This window comes from Rattus norvegicus, chromosome 4 (genome assembly GCF_021556685.1).
Source record: "Rattus norvegicus strain SHRSP/BbbUtx chromosome 4, alternate assembly SHRSP_T2T, whole genome shotgun sequence".
Classification (NCBI taxonomy): Eukaryota; Metazoa; Chordata; class Mammalia; order Rodentia; family Muridae; genus Rattus; species Rattus norvegicus.
In genome coordinates, this window is record NC_141537.1 from 162,318,388 (window position 1) to 162,330,837 (window position 12,450).

General features: G+C 44.8%; 1 protein-coding gene and 1 long non-coding RNA gene across 6 annotated transcripts in view; one reads left to right on the forward strand and one right to left on the reverse strand.

Annotated features, from left to right (window-relative positions):
- Positions 1-5,804: 5,804 nt before the first annotated feature.
- On the reverse strand, positions 5,805-8,137 carry LOC148006346 (uncharacterized). The gene is made up of 2 exons (XR_015686152.1): positions 7,944-8,137; positions 5,805-7,444 (listed from the first exon to the last, which is right to left on the reverse strand). It is a non-coding gene; the product is annotated as an uncharacterized LOC148006346 (long non-coding RNA).
- Positions 6,568-12,450, forward strand: part of Parp11 (poly (ADP-ribose) polymerase family, member 11) — a 46,222-nt gene continuing 40,339 nt past the window's right edge. For 2 of the 5 annotated variants that reach the window (XM_087658915.1, XM_087658923.1), the window contains exon 1: positions 6,797-7,024. The gene's annotated coding sequence lies outside the window, so the exon portion shown is untranslated. Of the gene's footprint in view, positions 7,025-12,450 lie in introns of all 5 variants that reach the window. The other 3 variants (XM_087658912.1, XM_087658910.1, XM_087658917.1) reach the window with 3 other exon arrangements.

Below are 12,450 nucleotides of genomic sequence, written 5' to 3' on the forward strand. Positions count from 1 at the left end.
ATCATGACCTCAAGTGGCAGCACGGGCTACTCACATCAATATGTCTCCCTGTGGCAGTGTAGCCCACATTACAGCAAAATGGCGTCAGGCTGCAGTGGAAACCAGGGATGTCCACACGGCCATCAGTGACGGCAAAAACTATGGACATCGACACAGACCCAGGTTGCACCAGGACCTTGGATTCACACTTGGCCCTCAGCAACAGCACAGACTTGGACATTACTGACACGGCCTCGGGTGGCAGCATGGGCCACCCACGTCACTACAGACTCCAGCAGTAGCAATGCCAAGGGAGTTTAAAACAGCTGCGGGCGCCAGTGCAAACCACGACATCTACATGGCCTCCAGTGGTAACCCAGACCCTGGACCTCAGCCCCAGACATGGTCCTTGATGGCAGCACAGATCCAGACATCACCATGGCCTTAGGTTACGGTGCAGGTCACTCACATTAGCCCGGTTCTCACTGCTCTTACACCCTGTCTCGGCTTCCATTCTGCCTCTCTCCACAGTACCCGTAGGTACCTCCGTGTTTTTTCTGTCTTTTCCATCTCTCCATTATGTACTTGTTAATTCTAGCGGTGCCTGCCGCCTGCTTACTTATTTGTAGATGTATTGATTCATGCTTAAAGTTTAGGAAATGGAATTTTAAGAATCAGGCATTCACTTAGGGAAAAGATCGCTTCATGTCATAAAAACGATATTGTTCAACTCCTGGCTTGTGCCAGTCATCAACCCACATGCTTGGCCTGGCTTATCCCTTTGACTACTTAAGACAAATTAGTAAGTATTTATCAGCTAGATTTGTTTAAGATGTAGAAATGAAGCCTTAGAAGAAGTCATAGACTGGAGACCCAGAGCTGGAAAGCCGCACTGGGTTCAGTCCGAATCCTACTCCTCAAATGCCTGTTGCTATGGAGATGAAAGTGCCTGCTGCGATTTAATGAGGTGGCTGTTTTGTTTTGACCGCAGCGGCTCAGCTTCCTGTCACTATCAGCTATCACAGACACCTGAGAGAATGAACTCAGGAGGAAGGAGGTTCGTTTTGGGCTCACAGTTCTGGGGATGCTGGTTCCTGATGGTTTCCTTGGTGCTTTGGACCTGCGATGACACACTGTGGAGGAACATGTAACGGGATAAAACCCCAGTTGATGGCTATTGAGCCAGACTTCACGGTTGGGGCTCCACAACCTCCCTCAAGGGATCAGCCCCAACCCCCCTCAACCCCTTGGATCTAAACACCTCTTCCTAGGCCACCCCTTGAAGGTTCCATAGCCTCTCAATAGCTCTGCTGCTATATGGCTGAATAGAAAATGTCCTCCATAAGTCTGTGTATCTAAGCACTTGGTCCTCAGCTGCTGGTGCTGTGGGTCGCCGGAGACGAGCCTTGAAGGCTATTCCTGTGTCTGTTCTCTATTCTTGTACGCGGATGGCAGTTCCTGGAATCAAAAGAAGCTGGGTAGGACACACCTCGCAGTAACAAATCATCTTCTCTTACATTTAGTGGCAGCCAGCCCCAGTCATAAAGGATGCAAAAACCTCCACGAATGTGTGACCTGCTTACCTGTCTCTTCCCTAACACTACCAACGTCTTGTGTCAAGGTCTGCGAATTTTTACAATTTTGCTTTGTTTTGGTTTTCGTAGGTGAATTAAAAAATATTATTTTATGCGTATGGTTGTTTTGCCTCCATATAGGACATTAGAGTCCCTGAAACTGAGTTACAGAGGGTTGCGAGGCACAGCACAGATGCTGCAAATCAAACTAGGACTCTCAGCAGGATCAGCAACTGTCCTTACCGCTGAGCCTTCTCTCTAGCCCCCTGTAGTTGAATTTTTTTTGAAAGACTTTATTTTTTTTTGCTTGAGGATTTTCTTCTTCTGGTTCTGGGAGCTGGACTCAGGGCCTCACCCAGTCAGTCAGACAAGCACCCTGCCACTGAGCAACATGACCAGCTTTACCCCCTCACCCACCGTGCTGAAGTTTTACTGACTGTCACTTCCCATGTAAAGTCACAGCAGTGGCGGGAACCTAAGTGATCTGTTCAGAGTACTTACAAGGGCTGAGAGATGACTCGGCTTTTGAGAGTGCTTGTTCCTCTTGCAGAGTACCCAGGTTTGGTCGCCAGCACCTGCAAGGTAGCGTACAATCATCTGTAAGTCCAGTTCCAAGAGGTCCAGGGTCTTCTGAACTTCTCAAGCACCACACGCACACCTGATGCACATGCAAGCCTGTTCGCCTGCAAAACACTCAAAAAAAAATTCTAAATTAGAAAAAAAAAGCAGACTTGTAAGTTATAACTTGATGAATATTGTGGAGGCAGTGGTATTTTCCCCCATTTTGTGCATCAATATATTTATACTTTCCATGTTGGTTGAGAGTTATACATGGTATATAACATAGGACACTGGAAAGTCCTTTCTCCTCCTTAGTAAATGTGAGTAGGGGTTAGGGATATAGCTCATGTCATAGATTGCTGCTTCAGAATACCCCAGGCCTTGGTTAGATCTGAGCACTGGATAAAACCGGTAGTGACAGCACACGCCTATAATCCCAGCACTAGAGAGCTAGGAGGGTCACAAGTACAAGGGCATCCTTGGCTACACAACGAATTCATGGGAAGACTGAGATGCAAGAGAGACCCCGATCAACTAACCAAAATGCCACTCCCTAAATAAAATATAAATAACCAACTAAAACGCTACTCACTAAATAAAACACATGTTTGGCCTTCGATCTGCAGATTGAAGCTACGTCTGACGTTAGGTATTCGGCACAGTGGAGAGAGTGCCTGCTTCATGTGCGTAAGAGTTTGATGCCCAGCTCTGAGAAGCAGGGGGAGGGTGGGGAGAAGATCGCCCATCAAGCTGCTTTGACCCCACAGGAAGGGTAAGCTGGGTGAATTCCCAGTGAGTTAGACTCAGTCCTGAACCTGTTCATATTTCTGGCTATTCTGGAACTCTTCTCGGGTCCCCCTCACAGGGTCTTTGTTTTCCCTTATTTACTAAAATCTTTGCCTTGCCTTCAAGTAAAACAGATTTGTTTTTTAGAGTTAACTCATCTTGCAATGGCTCTACTTCCTATGAACCCTAAGCTGAAAAATACAAACACTTTTTTGCGTTAATTACTCAAACATTCTGATTAGGAGGCAAAATGCTGATAGTGATTTCAAATTCATGCCATCTTCCTCCAGGAACTCCCTGAGTGTCACGCAGAAAACTGATCATCTCTGAGTAGGCGGAAGGACAGGTCTCAGACATGTGAATCCATAAGGGGGAAATCCCGTCGAGCATCCACACCCGGCTGGCACAAGGTATTGTGATGAGTTATCAGGGATGTTCTTGGAACACGGAGATGTGGGGTAAGGAGACTGCTGCAGCTCTGGGCGTCTACACCTCCTACAGGAGGATTGGAACTCGGTGCGGCCTGAGTACAGGGCTGGTGTCTGGCTGAGAGACACAGCTGCTGAGATAGGACACCTTAGGGAGCTGACCTTAGCCAAAGGCCCAGAGTACCATGCATAGGACACACATGTTCAGGGAGTGATTCGGGGTGCAGGGTTTTGTCCTCCAGAGTAATAGAAGATACAATTGTAATGACCATGGTGTCCAAATTTTATGGTCCCCAGGTGCTGCAGTAAGCTTTCTGGATTCTCAGTCAAATGGTGTACAGGGTTGTCAAGGTGGATTAGCAGGAGCTTGCCACCAAGCCTGACGATCTAAGTTCAATCCCTGGACCCACATGGCAGAAGGAAAGATGGACTTGCACAAGTTGTCACCTGACCTCCACAGCCTTGCTGTGTGGCATGTTAGCATACACACAAACACATACAGAATAAATAAACAAATCACCGTAAAATAACGGGTGGTCAGAATAAAAGAGGAGAGGAAAAAAAGTCTATTGAGAGGACAATCAAGAGCCAAGAGAAGTAAGAAAAGTAAGTAGGAAAATGTTTGCTGACTTAGGACACAGAAGCCATTAGACCTTCATGTGACCTTCAACTTCATCCGCTCCAAGAGCCTTATTTCACAGATGGGGCCAAATCAGACTAAAACAAAATCAAAAGCTGCCTGTGCTCTCCAGGCTAGCGAATGGCAAAGCCAGGGCTGGAAACCAGTGTGGCGCGCTTTTCACCCCCCTTAATAAATTCAAATCTCCAGACTTAGACAAATCACGTCCCAGGTTGTTCAAAGGACTCCCAGAACCATTGTCAATAACCTTTGAAAAAGCATGGAGAATGGGGGAACTGTTAGCAGACAAGAGAAGGACAAAGTTGTCCCCGTTTTCAAAAGGGGGGAAGGGGCATATTACAAAAACTATAAGCCAGTCAGCCCGACAATTACTCCTGGCAGAATTCTAGAACAGAATTTTAAAAAGCTATTTACTCCACAAACATTATTATAATAATAGAAACGAAGGGGAAATAACCCACAATTTCGCCACTTTTAACCCATCAACTGAACAGACTAGTAAGTAGACTCTTTGTACGTCTTTAGAAAAGCAGAGATCGCTCCGAGCCAACCCCAAATCTTTGGAACAAAACATGTCTTCATTTATTCCTTTTTTGATAGGGATATTAGATTGGTAGAGAGAAGAGACATCAAAACTATCCTTGCTTTCAGCCTGGCCTTTGGCGAGACCCCTCGTAATTGCAGTGTGATAAGACAGGAACTGGCGGCTGGCCAGGAGGACAGGCGAGGCTGGGCTGGCCCTTACACCTGCAGAGGGCTGATTAGCGTGTGGAGCAGCCTGAAGAGACACTGGTGGGGGCATGAGTTCTCTTATGCTTTCAGGAGAATATATTCTTTTTGTCTTAGAGAAGATAGTCATCAGATTTCCTTGTGTCACAAAAGAGAACAACCGGCGTGAGGGCTAAGCGGATAACCAGTAACAGTAACAAATGGTTATCGATCGCTCACTAGGTGCTATGAATTGTGGGAAATAGACTTTTCCTAATTATCACATAGCACTTGTAACCCACCTACCGAGAAGGTAGCAATAATATCTCTCTCCATTTTAGAGAAAGCTTGAGGGAATTAAGTCTTTTGTTCAAGTTCACAAACAGGGCAGGCATGTGAGGAAAAGAGGGAAAGAACAGACTTTTGCATGCCAGAATATCTCGTAGCCGACCCAGTACTACACAGTTCTCAGTAAGTCGCCCAACTTAAAACCTTATGACGACATCAGGTTTAATGCTTGTATTTTGGTTTTTGAAATGAATTGTATGGGTTTCGAAGTGACTGAGTGAGACGAGAGCTTACTGTGCAAGCATGAGTGTGGACCCCCAGCTCCTGTAAAAGTTGACTGCTGTGGCACAGGTCTGTAACCCGAGCCCTCAGAGGCTGAACAGGGTGACTGTCTCTTACTGGCCGGCCAGCCTAGCTGAATCTGTGAACTCCAGGTTTAATAAGAAACCCTGTCTCAAATACACCCAGTATTGACCCCTGGCCATACACACACACACACACACACACACACACGCGCACATGCGCGCATATGTGTGCATGCACACACATGCACATGTACACTTACATATAACCTACATCTCTCTCTCACACACACATGCATGCATGCACACACATGCATAAACATAGCACACACATAGCACATCCATGCACAAGCACACACATATGTGCACACACCTGCACAAATGCACACACACACACACACACACACACACACACACACAGGATTTCATATACAACAATGACATAGGACTCTTAGTTGACCAACAGTTCCAAAGAGAAATCATGAAAGTTAATCATATTTTGGCCCCAATCATAGAAACACAGCAAGACATACCACTGTTGACAAGATCGTAACATTTTAATGGTAAAGCAGCCACACTTTGGCTCTAAGAAAGAACATTCAAGCTCTTGGAAACATCTAGAAACTCAGAAGGCTACTTGCTTCTCTGAGTGGGCAGTTCTAGCATCTGAAAGAGTTTAAACAGATTGGGGGGGGCGGGGTTGTAATGTGGAGATTCATGTAGAATCAGGGAGGAAAGCTGAGGCCTGGCGAATTCCTTTAAAATCCCAGCTTTGTCCCTAGATGTTAAGATATCAGAACTTGGTTGGTGATTATAGATCCAACAGTGAACTGTCTATCAAAGAACCTCCAAATGACCCCATTGTACATCGAAGCAATCTTACTACCCCAGTCTACATTGGCATGAAGTGGTTGAGAGACATCCTATATCAGAATATAAGACTCATCACCTTTGATCACAGTGACCCAGCAAATGTTCCTGACGACCTACCTCTGATTTTGACAGATTGTTTTAAGGGACTTCTAGTTCAAGTTGTTAAACTTTTACTTTTAAGTACACATTAGAACTACAATTCCCACCGTCCTGGATAAAGCAATATGGACAGCAGAATCCTTTGGAAATGGCCTTCACAAAAGCTAGCTTGTCCATCCAAAAAACCACAGGAACTCTCTGGCTTATTAGAAAGTTTGTGCCTGCGGCTTAGTCTCTTCGTCCGCTTATCAGGAAAACCGTCGCCTGTGTAACAGCGCCATCTTGTGTTGGAAATAAGCAAGACTTCCAGTCGCAGAGGAAAAGAGACCACCCATTCTGTACCCAGAAAAGACAGATTGGAAGAAACTCCAAGTCAAATATTGTATGCCCCAAGCCATCTAGGCAAGATTTATACAACATCGTTTTTCAAGCATGGACGCTTTCTGTCCTCACTCTGAGTAGAAGACCAGATAACTAGAGCCGTGGGAAACATCCTTCGGAAGAATAAAAAGGAAAGCACTCAATGTGCGAGATCATAGTGGAATTTTTTTTCCTTTTAGTTTCGCTTTCTTAGAACCCCTGGCATGTTCAGACATGAACAGTGTGACTAGAAAATGTTCAGAGAAAATGTGACTACAGGCCTTTGGAAGAGGTCAGACATCACCCTGCAGGGCAAGACTGGTGCCGGTGCAAGGAGCAGACCGTAAGCTGCATGCAATGCTCTAGCAGAGGCTGAGGGTTCTGGTTTTCCCCTCAGCACAGCGCTTTTTGAGAACTGGTTGCCAGGTGGGTCTCGTTCAATGCTACGCCAAACTATTCCAAATCATATTTGCTTTATTGGGCTTTGGGGAATACAGTATCATATGCGTTTCTATTGCAGCGTTGGTCTTAGTCAGGGTCTGGAATAATATCAAGAATCGTCTATTAAAAATAATATATTAGGAGTTATGCCAAATCTTGCACATAGGTGGGGCAGGGGGTGACTTCCGAGATCCTTTCTCTGTGACTTGGGGCGATCCATGAGGTATAGTATGGTGATCTGTCCCAAAGGGTCCAGCGGGTGCTGGGTGAGTTTCCAGGTCAGTTCTTTGGCACCAATGTAAGTTGGTCTCAGCGCAGGCGTTCCTGCAGCTTCCTGTCTTCCATTTTGTCTGGGTGGCTTGTGCCTTTGTAAGCCATTTGTGTGGGAACATTTGAGTCTTCTGTCTGTGGGAAAACTCAAAAAAACAGAGATAAGAACATTTGCAAACCGGTGGGAGCCTTGGTAAGGATGAGCCTTACATCTGATTGTCTCTTACTACAGACAATTTCCCTCCCTTTCCCCTGAAGCAGCAAGTCACAAGCAAGAAAGGGCTTCAAAGCCGGAGGCCAATGTGGCCTTTTGTGTCCTAAGAGACAGGTTTATTTAAACATGAAAGGCTAGAGGTTTTTTCCTAACAAAATGGGAACTGAAAGTGTAATGAAGAAAACCCCTGCCCCCACCCAGTGGCACAGCGCTACCAACGCCAGTCAACACAGTTTAACTATGGGCATCCTGGGATCTAGGAATAGTGGGCAGCTTTCAGAGCTTTCAGAGAGGCTCTGGACCCCTGAAAGCCCTGGGAAGGAAGAAGGGAGCCAGAAGGAAGACAAATGGGAGGAGAAAAAAAAGATTCTAGCTTTTAAAAAGTAACCGTTCAGATTTACTGATGGATAATTCACTCACCCTAAAACATGCTCAGTTCACTAACTTCTAGTGTGAAGGTACCCAGCCTTGAGAGAAAAGGTAAAAGAACACTGTAAGCCAGGAGTGGGGTGGGGGCACCACACCCTTCCCCATGTGGTATCCTTTATAGTAGGGGTAACGGAAAAATACAGCTTTAAATGCAGGTCATGCTTTCTTGCCTCTGACCTGATGGCATTATTAACCAACAGAGGCACCCCTTCCAACCCCATTGACTGGTGGTGGGGGGAGGCCAAAACTCCTCCCTCAGACGTGTGCTTGACTTGGCAAGCAGAGGCCTTGGCCACCAAGGATTAGCTACCAGGAAAGAGTGCCTCTGGAGCTGAGAGTCAGGAAGAGGAGCAAAGAGCTAGGGTAAGGGTCACAGGCAATGCCACAGCAAGTGACAGGTTTTTTTTTGTTTTGTTTTGTTTTTGAGAAAGAAATGCATATGTCGTTCTTGGGAGGATACCCCAATCCATTTGGGGTTGAATAGTTAGAAGAGGGTGGCTTAAAACCACACGGAGAGATCGTGTAAGGGAGCCATGAGAGTTTGGGGCTCTAGAGTGAAGTACCAAAGTTAAGCTTCCTTTCCCTTGAGCACAATAACTTTTCTGTACCTTGGTTTCCTTGCAAGAAGAATAGGTGCTATTTCATGAGATCGTTGGTCCTTACACATATATACATCTATAAATTCATGGATACACACACACTACTCCCAAAGTTCTCTCTCTCTCTCTCTCTCTCTCTCTCTCTCTCTCTCTCTCTCTATTGTTGCTATGTAGGAATTTTGCATTGACTGCCTCCTCTGCCTGAACACATCGTTAAGATCTCTATGAACTGTTCACTCCTATCTCTTCTGAGCTGTTCCCAAATGTTCCCTTTCCCAGGCCTATCCTGGGTCCTCAGAATGCTATTTACCCTGAACTCTGTAACGCACTTATTTATCACACATGTTGTCAGCTTCCTCTCCGCTCCATCTTGAGGCCTTCTGAAGCCTCGGATGTAAGTAGCACAAAGGTAGGGGTTTTTGTTTGTTTGTGTTTTTTAGTGCTTACTGACCTATGACAGAGAGAGAGAGAGAGAGAGAGAGAGAGAGAGAGAGAGAGAGAGAGAGAGAGAGAGCGCCTCAGACATGGAAGGCACCCCATAAATATTTGGAGAATGAAGAATTGAGGAGTAACTCAAACTAGATAATTGACTGCAATCCCTTGATGTCCCTGGGTGTGCTAAGGAACAAGCTGGACCCAGAGACCTGGAGTGGACTAAGTGTGGGCAATCCAGCCTCCACCTGCTCTCTCCTCTCTACTCCAAAGCTTTCTTTCCCTCACCTTCTCGCTTGCTTTCCTAGATGCCCTCTCAGGCTAGCTTTGTTTTTGCAAGCTTCCTGTTTTCCATATCAAAGCCTCAGGCACCCTTTCCTGAGTCCCTCCTGCTATCTCTGCTCCGGTCTTTAAAGTCTAAAAAAGATCCCATGATGTGGTCTCGATGACCAAAACCTGGATGTGCTGTTCCTTGAAGGAAAGCCCCAGCCGGGAATGGGAATGGGGCGGCTCTGGGCTCTTTTCAGAGCGCTGCATCCTCTAATTAGGATAGACACACATCTCAGCTGCTGCTTTTGCCGGCTGCTGTGAGCTGAATGCTGATGTCCATCTTTGTGCTTGGATAATTTCCCCCAGCAGCTAAGGCTAATAATCACCGGTATTTTCAATAGAGTCCTTCCAGTGAGTGTGGGGAGTTACTTAGCACTTCATTTTTTTTTAAAGGTCGAATTTAATTCCTTGTCATGTTTCCTAATTAAAATCTGTGGGGATTGCATTTTGATGTTTTTTAAAGAGAATTCCTTCCCAGGAATGCTTATCTCGGCTTCTGCAAATGTTTCACCTGCTTCTTTCACCTCTTAATTCCTGTTGGGGTTGTTAACTGTCAGACTTCAACAGCAGGGCAGACTCTGGGGCCTGGCCCCATTGTTGGCTCCTTCTCAGACAGCGGCTGGGTCTTTACATTCAGTAGGTGCAAATGTGCTTTCTCCAGCACTCCCTCGCTCTTCTGTCGGCCCCTCCTCTCCCCCTTTGAGCCTTCTTCCAGGCCCCTCTCCTTTCTGATACAAGAATCTGTCCATCATCTCCTTTCCTGGTGCCCCTCAAGTTCTGGCCACGAATGTGGCAGTTAGAAAAGCAACCAGGGGAAGGGGGTGAGACAGGGGAATGGGCATGAATATAATCAAAGTATGCTACAGGCATGTGGGAAATGATCACAATGAAATCCAGCTAATGTGTGGTATTAAGCTACAGCGTTAACATTGGAGAAACTGAACGGTTGGATGGAAGTCCTATATAGCCTGATTAGTTTTTCTCTTTAATTCTATCAAATTAAAAGGCATTCTGGGATTCAAAGGTAGGAAGGCTCACTTAGGTGGGAGGAAAGGGAAGACAGTGATGCCTAATACCTGGAAAAAGGGAAAGGAAGAGAGGGAGGGAGGGAGGGAGTGGGCAGGGAAATGAAAGAACTGAAAATTATGGTAATAATATTAAAATAATATGCAATGTTGCATCCTGTATCCTAGCGTTTGCTTGGCTCTCTTTTCTCCTTATTGGCTTAGGAGAAATGTATCCTCCACCCCCATAACTTCAATCTGAGCCTGCACATTCATCAGTGCATCTGATAATTTTCAGGTTCCCTAGTGGGGTTTCTTTCCTCTTCTTTATCTCTGATCTATTGGTTTCCATTCTGCATTTTCTCCAACCCTCCCCCAGGCATTCAAAGACCTAAAACATCTTCCAATCACCCAGTAATCCCCAGGCTGGGTTAGAAGGTTGGTTTATTCTCATACAAACACTGGAACCTGAGAGGTAGAAAAAACAGTCTAGTCTTCCTTAGGACCATGTGATCAGCGCACATGGTTGTCAGAGCTCTGGCTCTGGGTCTACAGTCCAGTGAAACAGAGAGGTGACCCCTGCTGGGTGTTGTGCTATTACCTAAGAAGGAAACTGCACACATTTCACATGGAAGGTGGTTTCTCAGAAAGCCGTGACAGGTTGAACCCCAATGATTAGCACCCACCTCCCCTGAAACTGGGAGGCAGTAATGAAGTCATTCTCCACTGGAATATTTTAGAGAGTTTAAGATTCGTTTCATTCTTCAGCAAAGTAAGATGCAAGTCTTCCTAACTCATGACTCCAAATACCTGAAAGGGCTCAGGCAGGTCCAGTGAGGAAGAGAGCCAATCTGTGAGTTTTATTCATAGAATAATGTTTGTTGCCTGCAAATAAGATCATATTCTAAAACCTCAGAAAATTAATGTATGCCTTAAACACACTATTATTTATAAATCAGTTTCTTTCTGTCCCTAGTTTAGTACATGAAAGGCTATTAAATTCTATCAGTTGCTTCTTCTAGTTCATTGTTCTATCTGCTTCCAACTGGGCCATCAATATAAAGAATGACATGAAGAGATTTACTAATCTCCTATCTGCCCTCACATTCCTGAAATTAACTGTACTTGTCATAGTGTATTTGTTTTATAAGACTTTCTTAGTTCGATTTACCTTTTACCTATTATTATAATTTATACTGGGTATGATGGCATATGACTGTAATCTCAGCCTTTGAGGGAGGGGAAGTTTGAAGTGACCTTGAGCTACACAAACAGATCCTGATTACTTTGAATAAGCTGTAGTATCAGGATGGTGCTAGCCTTGGGAAGGGAGCAGTAGCAATTGAAGCAGCTTTGGGATTAGTCTTCTTCGAAGGCCAAGTAGGTCTCTACAAGGCAAGTTAACTATGGAAGTTAGGACAAAAATCTTCTGTGGGTTAGGGGTTAGACCACATTTCCTTAAACCTTAGAGTTATCAGGGTAGTTTGACATGGTACATTTATAAAAGCCAACAGCTTTCCTGAATTAATGAAAACTATTTCACTTGAAAAAAAAGCTATAATATATCCAGAACAAACACTTATGGATTGTTGTAAAAATATCTTTAAGGTATTTAAAGATACCAGAGAGTTTTAGGCAGTAGAGGCATAACCCAGTGGTGGAACATTGTTTGGCATATGTGAGGGTCTGGGTTCAAAAACCCAGACCACCCCAACTCCCGACACATGAGCTGGACACAGGAAGAACTGTTTGCTGGATGAGAACTCATTGTTTAAAAAAAAAAACTGAAAAAGAAAATTAGGAGATGTTCCTTATGAAAGAGCGAGTATACTGGGAATCTATATGTTATAATAGCATAGGAACAAGCAGGTGATTAGAAGACAGGTAAGAGTGTTCAGAAATACACATATATGCAGGTGCATGCAAATTTAGCAAACGCACTTCAAAGTAGTAAGTTAAAAAGAATTATGCTATGTAGTATATATTTGGGCAACTGATTAACCATATGGCAACATTTTTTCTTTAGTTTCTTATTGCACAGTATCATTTCTAAGAATTAGTTCTAAAGAGGTTAATGAATGAATGTCTGAACAAAAAGTGATTATTTAGAGTAACCTTTGTTACATAGTAACT